The sequence below is a fragment of the Apium graveolens genome, chromosome 9, assembly GCF_009905375.1.
Source record: "Apium graveolens cultivar Ventura chromosome 9, ASM990537v1, whole genome shotgun sequence".
Taxonomy (NCBI): domain Eukaryota; kingdom Viridiplantae; phylum Streptophyta; class Magnoliopsida; order Apiales; family Apiaceae; genus Apium; species Apium graveolens.
The window spans coordinates 246,293,418-246,305,034 of NC_133655.1; the positions used below are offsets into that span (position 1 = coordinate 246,293,418).

Here is an 11,617-nt window from a genome sequence, read left to right on the forward strand (position 1 = left end):
AAAATTGCTAGATGCCTTGATAGAGCATCCCCTCGGTTTTGATTACCTGGAGATGTGAACAAGTTTTGGGGTTATGAACAAAGCTGATTAAGATATCTATAATTGGCAGTATCTCACCAACTATAGCTACTCCCAATGTCTGACCAACTATACAATAATCGTATTGAGGACATATTATATTTGAACTGATATTGGCTTTCTTGTATTGCATGGATTTGTTAGCTTACCAACTGATTTGTACAACTAACAAGGCACCAAGACAGAAGCCTACAGGCATCTGAATCTGATGATCTGATCTCTACAACCTTATCTGGCGGCACATGAGGGGTTGAAATGGACAGTTTTAAAAAATTCTGAAGGTTTCTCGAGAAGCTACCTGTAACACCCCATATCCTCATAAAAATAAAAATAAGAGTATTTGAGACCTTTATAGGTACAAGTCAACAACGTATGTGTACGAAATCACTACTTTTTCGGATTGACATGTGGTAGATTGTTGGGTCCGATATGCATTCGGTTGTGAGCTTGGATCTTATACTACCAAATTTATCATATATAATTTTACTCTTCCATTGTGTAGCAACTTCTATTCTCCGAGCATTACTTAGGTCAGATATATTTTAAGTTCCTTTCTGTGTAATGAGTGAGTAGTTTCTTTTTTAAGCGAAGTCTCTCTACATATTCGTAATTTGAGGTATGTAATTTGTGGTACTAACAGCATTTATATATTTTTGTACTTGCAGCTGATTGAAAATCCCTGAGAGATAAGCAGGACAGCACAATTCCTTGATCTTTCTCCCCTCCTACCTCGTAAAAAAGTAAATGATGGCATACTCTCCTACCCCAGAAGTCGATGATATGCTTTCTTCCTTGCTGAAAGAAGAAGGCATAAATTCAGCCTATAGCTATAAATACAAAGGATTCTGGTATTCTCCGTCAGGTTTGCAAAGTGAATGATACCTTTCTTATAACTGTACCCAAACCGAATCTGGCACCACCTGGTTGAAAGCCATTATCTATGCTATAATCAACCGTTAGGCATGTAGTCCTCAAGTTCCTCATCATCCTCTGCTTAAAAAAACCCCGCATGAGCTTGTTCCTTTTCTCGAATTACTTAAACCCTCTGAGTATGAAACCATTTCCAACTCCTTAAAAATAGCAGCTTTAGGATCATTGCATGTCATATTCCAACAGTTCTCCTCCCTAAATCGATTATGGATGAGGGAAAACTAGTGTAATTGTGCAGGGATATTAAGGACACTTTTGTTTCACTCTTTCACTATTGTAACAAGCCTAACTTTCAACCTTCCCCCTTTTCTTTGGAAATTGCCTTAGATTTGTTTTGCAATGGAGTAGGTGTTGGACAAACTTAGTATTTTAGACTAAGTTGTGAATCATTTTGAGACTCTATATGAGTGAGACACATTATGTGTTAGTGGTGTGTATTTATTGGAACGTATTCTTCTCTTCGAGGGGATTCCAACGCATATTAACATGCTCAAAATGAGTAAAAGGTGAATGAGAACTGATGTTCCAAAGTTTTACCTTTTAATATGAAAAGTGGTTTTGTACCACATCGAGAATAGCACAAACCTATTCCTTAGTTTTTCTTATAAATACCATGTACCCCATCGAAAAGAAAAACAAGTCCTTTCAAGCCTCTCTTTATAAATAGAGTCTTAGGGCACCAGTTTTATTAAGTCAAGAAAATAAGAGTCATCTCTTTCATTCTTGGTCTCTTTAGTCTTAAATTTTTCCAATATTCCGGTGATAGTTCTCGGGCTCAGTTCAAGTTCGCTGAGAGTATATTCGATCTATCGATTATACTAGTATCTCGTTTTATCCTGGGAAGCAGGTCGCTAAACACGGATGGTGCGGGGCGAAACTGCTTTAAGGAGACAGTTTTCTGGACTCGAGATTAAATCCAATCTCTGTTTGTTTTCTCAAACCCTTCTCCTAATTTAATTGTTAATTCTCATATGCTTATGTGATTTAAGAATTAACAATGTTTTTGTGAAGTAGTTATATATTCAATATATATATATAACAATGTCTTTATCGTACAAGATTGCTAACAATCTTAAAGCAGTTTTCTTCAATTTTCATACTTTATTGTGAGTAGACGCAAAAGTCAATTTGATTGTTTAAATTGGATTTATTTATGGGTATATGAGTGGCCATTATTTGCCTCATTAATTAAATTAAATTTAGTGCGTTAATTTCTTTGATCACTTGTTGCCATGTGCTTGAAATTAATATAAATTCGATTTTAAGTGGTGCTTTGTTTAAGCATAACAGGTACGAGGCAAAAGTAAGCACAAAGTTGTTGGATAATTGGTTTCTTATAAGGCTATTGATGCTTTAATGGTTATTGATTTATGATCAACTTATATTCAAGTGGACATATTTGGTGACATCTCTTTCGGGTTGATCATTATAAATTGGTAGATTAAACCCAAATTTATAATTCGTCCATGTTTTTGCTATTAATGGATAGCTTATTATGTTTTGTTAACATGGTGATTGATTTCTTAATTCTGAATTGATTTTGGAATTATTAGTTCACTGATACAAGAATCATATATGCTATAGTTTACATGCATGTTTGCAAGTTCATAACATGATATTGCTATGCAATTAAATGATATGGCTACATAAATGTGACCCTTCATGTTGGAACTTGATTATTTGGTGATTAATTTTTTAATCATTGTTGAGTGATGATAAGGCATCAATTATTATTGTTTAATCTTTAATAATGGAGTTATATCACAAACTTGTAATACTGGATAGAATGCAGTAACATGTTTGTTGTTAAATAATGTGACGAGGTGCGCAGCTGAAGTGAACCAGATTTACAATTGCTCAGGATTCTCCACATTAAAAAACCTAATGGGCCTGGAGTACAGGTTATGGGTCGGCACATAAATTATATTTTTCTGGTTGGATTTTTCCTCCAGTTAAATAGTAATTTCACGTGTTGGTGTCGGTCTGCTGCGGCAGTGACACACGAGCCTATTATAGTGATCCATGTGATACTTAATACGGCGAATATTGATATCAGTATTTATGCTGAACTTCGGAGAGAATCCGGAAAGTTGTTAACCCTAACGCATCAGTTGATCAAGGATCACTGAATGTGGGTTTATTGAAGATTTATGTTCTTCCTTGGGCCTTTTCTGGTTGTACCAGTAGGTGAGCCATAAATGTAGGTTCGTGTGAACCATGTAAATATTTTCGAGAAATTCGGTAATTGAATTTTTAATGATAAGAACTACGGGAAGTTCTTTTAACATGATATTAAAATCTTATAGGTTTTAATGAATAACGTAAAACCTGCTCAGATGAGAGGTAGTGACACGATACGTGTTTACTGTCTAGTTTGATAGTAAAACATTTGTCACTCGTACTCGTAGTCGAGTCAATATTGAATCTAAATAGAGAGATGTGTGCTCTATAAACTCAAGGGTAAATCCAACTTAATACAGATAATTAAGATGGTTGAGAATAAATTTGATGATGAATAATCACCGGGCAAATGCTGTTTGCAACGTGAATATTCATGAGGTCGTTGCACCTTACTCGTATTATATAAATGGAGTAGATGCAGACTTGAGTTGCGCTCTGAGAAAGATGCAAAATGATTGTGATCAGCTCAGACTATCACTGAATTTGAGGATATTAGTTACGAAGGGCTAATCGGTCCTTAAACATGATACCACAGAAGGAAATAATTAAATTTCCTATTAGTTTTGGAATATTTTCTGACATTCTGTAAAATATTAAAATTGTGGGGGTATCTAAAATAGAAAATTACTGAATTTTCTATGAATAGTGGAATGTAATGAAACATTCTTGAAAAAAATTGAAATGTGGGGGTATCTCGAAACTTGATATCAATACCTCTGTTGGTAGCATGAGATCCAAAATCAATTGAGATATTTTGGATGGATACATAGACAATGGTTGAGTCTAATAATATCCGATATATGAATCTAATTTTTGAGATTCGTAAGAATACTATTACAGAGTTTAGGAATGCTTATGCGATAAGCTAGTAGATACTAGTAGATCTGTAATTAAAAGTCATCTAAATGAACTTACGAGTTATTGGATGAATGTGAGGATGAACCTGCAGAGAGTAAAAGACTTGGATAATTGCTAGTCCCGAATGTCTTGATAATTTGCTTGAAGGTGAACTCGTAAATTTAATAGAAGCAATGCGCTTCACGTATAATTTCTTGATAAGTGAATATATCAAGAGAAAATTTGACTATTACTGAGAGTCAATAAATCAAGATTTTCTAGCACGTGTACTAGAAAATGGATTGTGCATGTTCTCTCTATGTCCTTTGTGGGGGAAAGGATGTTAAGAAATAGAGAGAGTGGTTCTGTTTGACAGAATCTTGTTTAAAAAAAAATATATATAGATCTTCTTACGAGATAGAAGCATTAGGACCCAAATGAATTTGTAAATTGGGAAAATATATCTGGGTCTGAAGGAAGTATAAGGTCAGACTGATACAAAAAATATTACAGTCGAAAGTGATGACCTTATATAATTTATGAAATATTCTCGAGTTTGAGAATAAGGTTCATTAAGATGATACTAAAATTATCGTATTGTGAAATTTAAAAGTGCATCAATGAACATTGAGATGGCCTTTCTAAATAGATATTTGGAGAAATATCTATATACGTGAACCCGAGGGTTGCTCTAGATAAAGCAAGAGTAGAAAATCTGTATTTTCGGTGATCATGTTGAGTGAAACAACATTGACACGAAATAATGGCATATTAAATTTGATATTGCTATGATAAGCAATGGCTTCAAATAAATGACATGGTTGCCATTTTGAGGACGCTCAATATTGGTTGCTATGTGAATAAGGATTGCCAGTTTAAGGACGCTTAAACTCGGTAATGATGCAAACTGAAATTGCTGGTTTTTAGGACGCTAAAAGCTGGTAATATCAATAACAAGTGAAGCCTTAAGTAATAACTAGTAAAGTTATTTCATAAATATGAAATATGTCAATATGAGATGTCAAACTGATTCAAAATCAGAGAATTGACAAGTGTGCATGTGTTATTTACACATGATATGCAAGTCATAATTGATTGCATGTGAGTGATCTGATCATTACGAGAAGTAATGACAAGAGGATCATCTCTGAAAATCTTGATGAGATTGAAAAGTTTTGATTTGAAGATTACAATCTTCGTGACTTTAAAACTTTTAGATGATACATGCACATGTTGGTGATGTGAATTTTGAAGAGGTCAACGAAGCTAAAGTTGTCATAGCTGGAATGGATTTATATATATCCAAGCGTAGATGAACAAGGATCTCTCAAGAAGGATTGCAAGTCTGTTGTACTTTTTAAAATTGTACAAAATTAGACATAGGCTACACAGTTGGTAAACTGGGTAGATGCACGAGTACAATGGAAATTGGTCACTTGGAAGTGATTGCAATGAGATTTAAGTTGTATGATATGTGCTCGTGAGCTTGGACTTCAATACGAAAGATATCTAATTGTACTATGTGAATATAGTATGTAAATTATATATTTGACTTTAAGAACTTAAAAGTCATTCGAGAATACATTTCACACTTAGCAGTCGTGTCATGGAAATCCTAAACTTAGCTCGATTCATGATGGAATACGAGTCTGGTGCATAAAATAAATGCAGTTAAAAGGCCGAGTAGCCACTTTGTAAGGATATTCCTAAATGACAAGGAAAATGTGTCTTCAATATGCATATATCGTGTAATCAATATGCAAATTGGGAGATCACATTATTGTGTATGAAATGGTATGTCTCACATCTATGATGAGGACATAATACCATTAAACAACTATTCTCAACAAGAATTATCATGATTGACTATGTAAAGTCAAATGATAATGTTTGGATCCACTAACCAGATGGTTAAACTGAGCGAATCTGTTTAAGACAAGAGAATCTAGTTAGACCGAGAGATAGTCGTCAAATCATCGAGAGGAATGAGCCTTGCCTATTGCTTAACGGCGTCATGGTGGACACCCAACCTTGCTGACTGGAGATCCCAAGAACTTGGTTCAATGGGACAACTAAATCATGATGACCAAATCACTGTGGGGTAACCCCTGGCCTATTTCTATGATGATGAAACAGTGAGACCCGTAAGGTACGAGGTTAAGCTTTATGCTTTTAATGATCTTTGACGAATACAAGGATTTTAAGTTTGAATACATAATATTCAGTTGGGTAAACGCGGGTTACTCTATAAGATAAAGATCACCTATGTAAGAGAGAAGTATGGCCGCTTCAAAGGAGAATTGCGAGGCACAATTCTTTAGAAACTCTTGCAGAACCAGGACGATGTTCCAGGGCCAAAATGGACATAATCATGAGAACTGAATGAGTCAGGAAAGATATAGTGATGAGTATGTCATCGTTTACACAAACGGTCGAACAGTTCAAGGACATCGCGTCATACTGTCTACCAGTAAAGTCGATATACTTATTCGAGCGAAGGTTCAAGGAGCATTCTCTACCTATCGTATGCTATATCTGACCGCCGGAACTATCACCAAGTCAAGCTCCGCGTCTGTCTGTCTATGTGGTGTCTATGTGGTGCGTGCTACTGGACCATCAATCTCATTTGTGGGGGATTGTTGGACAAACTTAGTATTTTAGACTAAGTTGTGAATCATTTTGAGACTCTATATGAGTGAGACACATTATGTGTTAGTGGTGTGTATTTATTGGAACGTATTCTTCTCTTCGAGGGGATTCCAACGCATATTAACACGCTCAAAATGAGTAAAAGGTGAATGAGAACTGATGTTCCAAAGTTTTACCTTTTAATATGAAAAGTGGTTTTGTACCACATCGAGAGTAGCACAAACCTATTCCTTAGTTTTTCTTATAAATACCATGTACCCCATCGAAAAGAAAAACAAGTCCTTTCAAGCCTCTCTTTATAAATAGAGTCTTAGGGCACCAGTTTTATTAAGTCAAGAAAATAAGAGTCATCTCTTTCATTCTTGGTCTCTTTAGTCTTAAATTTTTCCAATATTCCGGTGATAGTTCTCGGGCTCAGTTCAAGTTCGCTGAGAGTATATTCGATCTATCGATTATACTAGTATCTCGTTTTATCCTGGGAAGCAGGTCGCTAAACACGGATGGTGCGGGGCGAAACTGCTTTAAGGAGACAGTTTTCTGGACTCGAGATTAAATCCAATCTCTGTTTGTTTTCTCAAACCCTTCTCCTAATTTAATTGTTAATTCTCATATGCTTATGTGATTTAAGAATTAACAATGTTTTTGTGAAGTAGTTATATATTCAATATATATATATAACAATGTCTTTATCGTACAAGATTGCTAACAGTAGGTCCAGCTGGACCTATTTGGGATCATATATTGGGATACTGGAAGGAAAGCCTAAAAAGACCACACATGGTGCTGTTTATAAGGTACGAAGATATGACAGACGATCCTCATGCTCACTTAAGACGTCTTACACATTTTCTAGGGAAATTCTTCTTTCAGGAGGAAGAGAATTCAGGGTTGCTTGATCAAATAATCCATTTGTGTAGTTTTGATTGGATGAGCAAACTAGAGGTTAATAAGACTGGTAATTTGTTTGGTAAACTAAGAAATGATTCATTTTTCCGGAATGGTGTGGTTGGTGGTTGGAAAAATTATTTGACAGCTGATATGGCTTCCAAGCTGGATCGAATCACGGAAGAAAAGTTTTGTGGTTCGGGATTATTCATGACATGATACTGCCGTCTTCATAACTGCAAGTGTTTCCAACATTCTGGTTGTTTAAGTACTCTCTTGTGTCTGTTTTACTTTGTTTACCAAAAATATGAGTTAATGATTTATGTGATTGTGATGATAGTCAGATGTATTATCTTTATAAATTTCATCAATTGAGTATGTTCCAATTGTCATGCATGCTTGAGTAAGAAATTCTAGAGAATCAAAAATTTAAATTTGTTTGTTTGCTACTGATTTTGGCCGGTGAGGATTAGCTAACTATGACAGAGGAGAGGAAGCAATATTAAATATCAAAACAGAAGTATATGCATTAATAACCTTTATTAATGAGCGAAATTTTTAATTAGTGCCTTAATTTCACTTATTTGTTGATACCGCCATCTTTTGATTTCATTTTTTATGATTCATATCGTAACTTTAAGTGTATTATTTTTATCCTTTTTATTCACATATGACCTATAATTTTATATATATTATTTTTACCCGTTTTTCTTTATTAATAAACTTTTTAAGTGATACTTTGCTTTCACTTATTTTTTAGTTCTATCACCTTTTGTTTTCAGTTTTTATGATACACTACTAGAAAATTGGACTAAAAGTTACCGTCACTAAAAATGACCATTAGTGGTCAAATATAAAGTCAACTTGCCAAGCCCTTTGACCAAAAAAATATTTGTGACCGAACAGTTTTGACCGTAGTTAGAAATGACCGTCAATGGTTGCAAAACTAGAAATAAAGATAACCGATTTTTGTCACTTTTGCTGAATGACCGTGAGCAGTCACAAATTCCTCCTTGTCACTGGGCGGGAATTTTGCCGCCAGTATTAGTTTAAAATATTAGAAACACAAAACCATCACAAACGGTCACTTCAGTACAAGTGACCTTGTGCAGTCATTTTTGTTCTTCATCCTCTGAGCGGGAAATTTGCTGCCCATTGGGTTTTAAAATTTCAAAATAACGTAGTGACTATGTGCGGTCACAACTTAAACTTCTATTTTTGGTCATATGTAGATTTAAAATTTTGTTAAAATATATATTAATTATATTATAAAATTATGAAAAATTATAGAAATGTTCAAAGTAAATTCATTATTTTTTTCTTAAAACTAAATTTAGACACTATAATTTATTAGAATTTAAATTTTATTCAAAACACTAATTTTTTTATCATTATAGTAATATGGAAAAATATAATAAATATAAAAAAAAAGTTTAAAAGTTAATCAAATTATTGTTCAGCCCGAATTGACATGTGGAATTATTAATAAATATAGTCGGAAGTATCAAGGATGTCTTAGAGACTTAATTTATTCTAGTTTCATCATCAAATATTCGGTAAATCGTAAATTAAATTTAAAAATTGTACATATATTACCTTATGATAAGTGAATTTTATATCTAGTTGGAACGCTTCATTACAGGCTTAAGTTTGTGTTTTCGACTCAACTTATTGGTATTTTTGATGTGTTTTTTGTTTTTGCATTATAGGCATTAGTTGGATGAATAAATGAGCTTTTCAAGGAAATATGCTGAAAGGAGGTCAGATTCTGAAGCCTAGGCCATGTTCATGTTGAAGAGCATCTCGATAGCTTCGCTTGGACTATTGGATCGTCGAATTCTGACGAGCGGAGCTCAAGCTACATCAAAAACAAGAATTGAAGAAAAAGGACAGAAACACGGCGCGCCCGCGCGGGAGAGCGGGGCGGCCGCGCCAGAGTTACAGAAGTCGCGCGCGCCCGCGCGGAAGAGGGGGCGGTCGCGCCAAATTCCTGGCCCAGAATCCTGATTCGAGTTCGATTTTGAGAGTTTGAAAGCCCAAGTCATACAGAAGCCTATATAAACAAAAAATAAGACGTTTTTAATAACAAGGAGCCAAAGGAGAGCAATAAGAAGACCTAGAGAGCACAAGACGACTACGGAGAAGAAGACTTTTGTATTCTTCAATATAGTTGATACTTTGGATGCTTGTTTTCGATTTGTCTTTAAACCCTAGTACTCTTATATTGTTTATTATCATGTTTTCATTGGAACCCATGGTGACAATGAGTTCGATTATGAACTAATCATTGTCATGGGGTTCTAACGGATTTATTTACAGATTTCAATAGTTAGTTGTTTTAAATCCTTTGTGTGTGATGATTTATGATTTTCTAGTTTGGTTGTGCTTATTCCTCTTTGACGCGTAGCTAACATCTAAGATTGTTAGTTAATCTCTATTGAAGCAAAAGTAAATAAAGAGGTTTAGAACTTGTCATGCTAGCATCGGTTTATGTATGAATTGAAATACATAATTCGTGGGTAATTTTAACCATCTTATTCAACCTATGTAATCAAGAAATATAACTTGCCCTTAAATCGTTATGTTTTCAATCTTTATAAACATATATGGACTAAGCATGTTTGGTGTCTATTCAACTTATATCTTAATTATGGATGTTTGATAGTAGGGTATACGTATAATGAAAGTTAGTGTATACTAGTTTCGTGTTATCTGATTAGTTGTCATCACCATCACATGCTAGGGTAAAAGACATAACTTTGAATGAAGTATTTAATAAAGTTAGAATCCCATGTTTATTCCCATTTAAGTAATTCAATCTTTATTCTCTTAGTTAATGTTATTTAGTATAATCTCTTAGTTAAATCAAAACTCAATTTGTTATTTGTCTTAGCATTGAACGATAATCATACATTGTTGCATATGTGCATAATCTGAACTTAACCTAAACCGATTCTCTGAGGGAACGAACTCGACTTAAATCTTATACTACTTGTGATCACGTGCACTTGCTTATATTTTCGCGTGTGTTTTAGTGCGAACAAGTTTTTGGCACTGCTGCCGGGGACTTCGGTGTTAAATTTAGTTTATGTGCTTGACATCAGTGGTCGTTAAAGTTCACTGACTTGGATATTTTACTTGTTGCTTTGTTGGTGTTTCAGGTACTATAGAGAGCGTGTATGCGAACACGTTCTCAATCTCATAAGGAAACACTGGATGAAGTCAAAGTTGTTGATGAAGTTTTTGAAGAAGTTGAGAAAGTTGAATAAGAAGTAGTTATTGCAATGGGAGAACCAGCAGCAAATCCGAAGGCTTTGATGGAATATTCTCAACCGAAGATAAATGACATTCAGTCTAGCATTGTCAGACCAGCCATTGCGGCTAATACCTTTGAAATCAAGTCTAGCACAATTCAAATGGTGCAGAATTCAGTCCAGTTTGGGGTTCTCTAGCGGAAGATCCCAACATGCACATTAGAGATTTCATCGAGATCTGCGACACTTTCAAGTTCAACAATGTTTCTGAAAATGCTGTGAAGCTGAGACTTTTCCCATTCTCTCTGAGAGATAAAGCTAAGTGCTGGTTGCATTCTCTACCACCAGTATCTATCACTACTTGGGAGGATCTTGTGCAAAAATTTCTTACTAAATTCTTCCCTATGGCGAAGACAGCTGTAATCAGGAACACTCTTACTCAATTTGTGCAGCAATCGGGAGAGTCTTTATGTGAAGCTTGGGAGCGTTACAAGGAGATGCTTAGGAAGTGTCCTCATCAGGGAATGCCTGATTGGATGATTATCAATTGATTTATAACGGTTTAGGAGCGCAGTTCAGACCCATGCTCGATGCAGCATCAGGTGGAGCTTTATGGGCTAAGAGCTATGATGAAGCTTATGAGCTAATTGAATTGATGGCTGCTAATGAATATCAGAACCCAACTCGGAGACTACCTCAAGGCAAGGTAGCATGAATTTTGTGGGTGGATACAGTTACGACTATAGCTGCTCAGCTAAATGTGTTAACGATGAAAGTGGATTCTTTAGCTAACTATGGAGTTA

The 11,617-nt window shown here is 34.9% G+C and overlaps 1 long non-coding RNA gene and 1 other non-coding gene across 3 annotated transcripts; one reads left to right on the forward strand and one right to left on the reverse strand.

The window, feature by feature from the left end:
* The first annotated feature begins 464 nt into the window (after window positions 1–464).
* Window positions 465–7,938, forward strand: LOC141683109 (uncharacterized). Of its 2 annotated transcripts, none has more exons than XR_012560113.1 (3): window positions 465–608; window positions 744–1,356; window positions 7,388–7,938. It is a non-coding gene; the product is annotated as an uncharacterized LOC141683109 (long non-coding RNA). The 2 variants fall into 2 exon arrangements; XR_012560112.1 differs by having other exon boundaries at window positions 466–643.
* Window positions 7,939–11,233: 3,295 nt separating this feature from the next.
* LOC141687547 (small nucleolar RNA R71) lies at window positions 11,234–11,340 on the reverse strand. The gene has a single exon (XR_012561043.1). It is a non-coding gene; the product is annotated as a small nucleolar RNA R71 (small nucleolar RNA).
* Window positions 11,341–11,617: the final 277 nt, after the last annotated feature.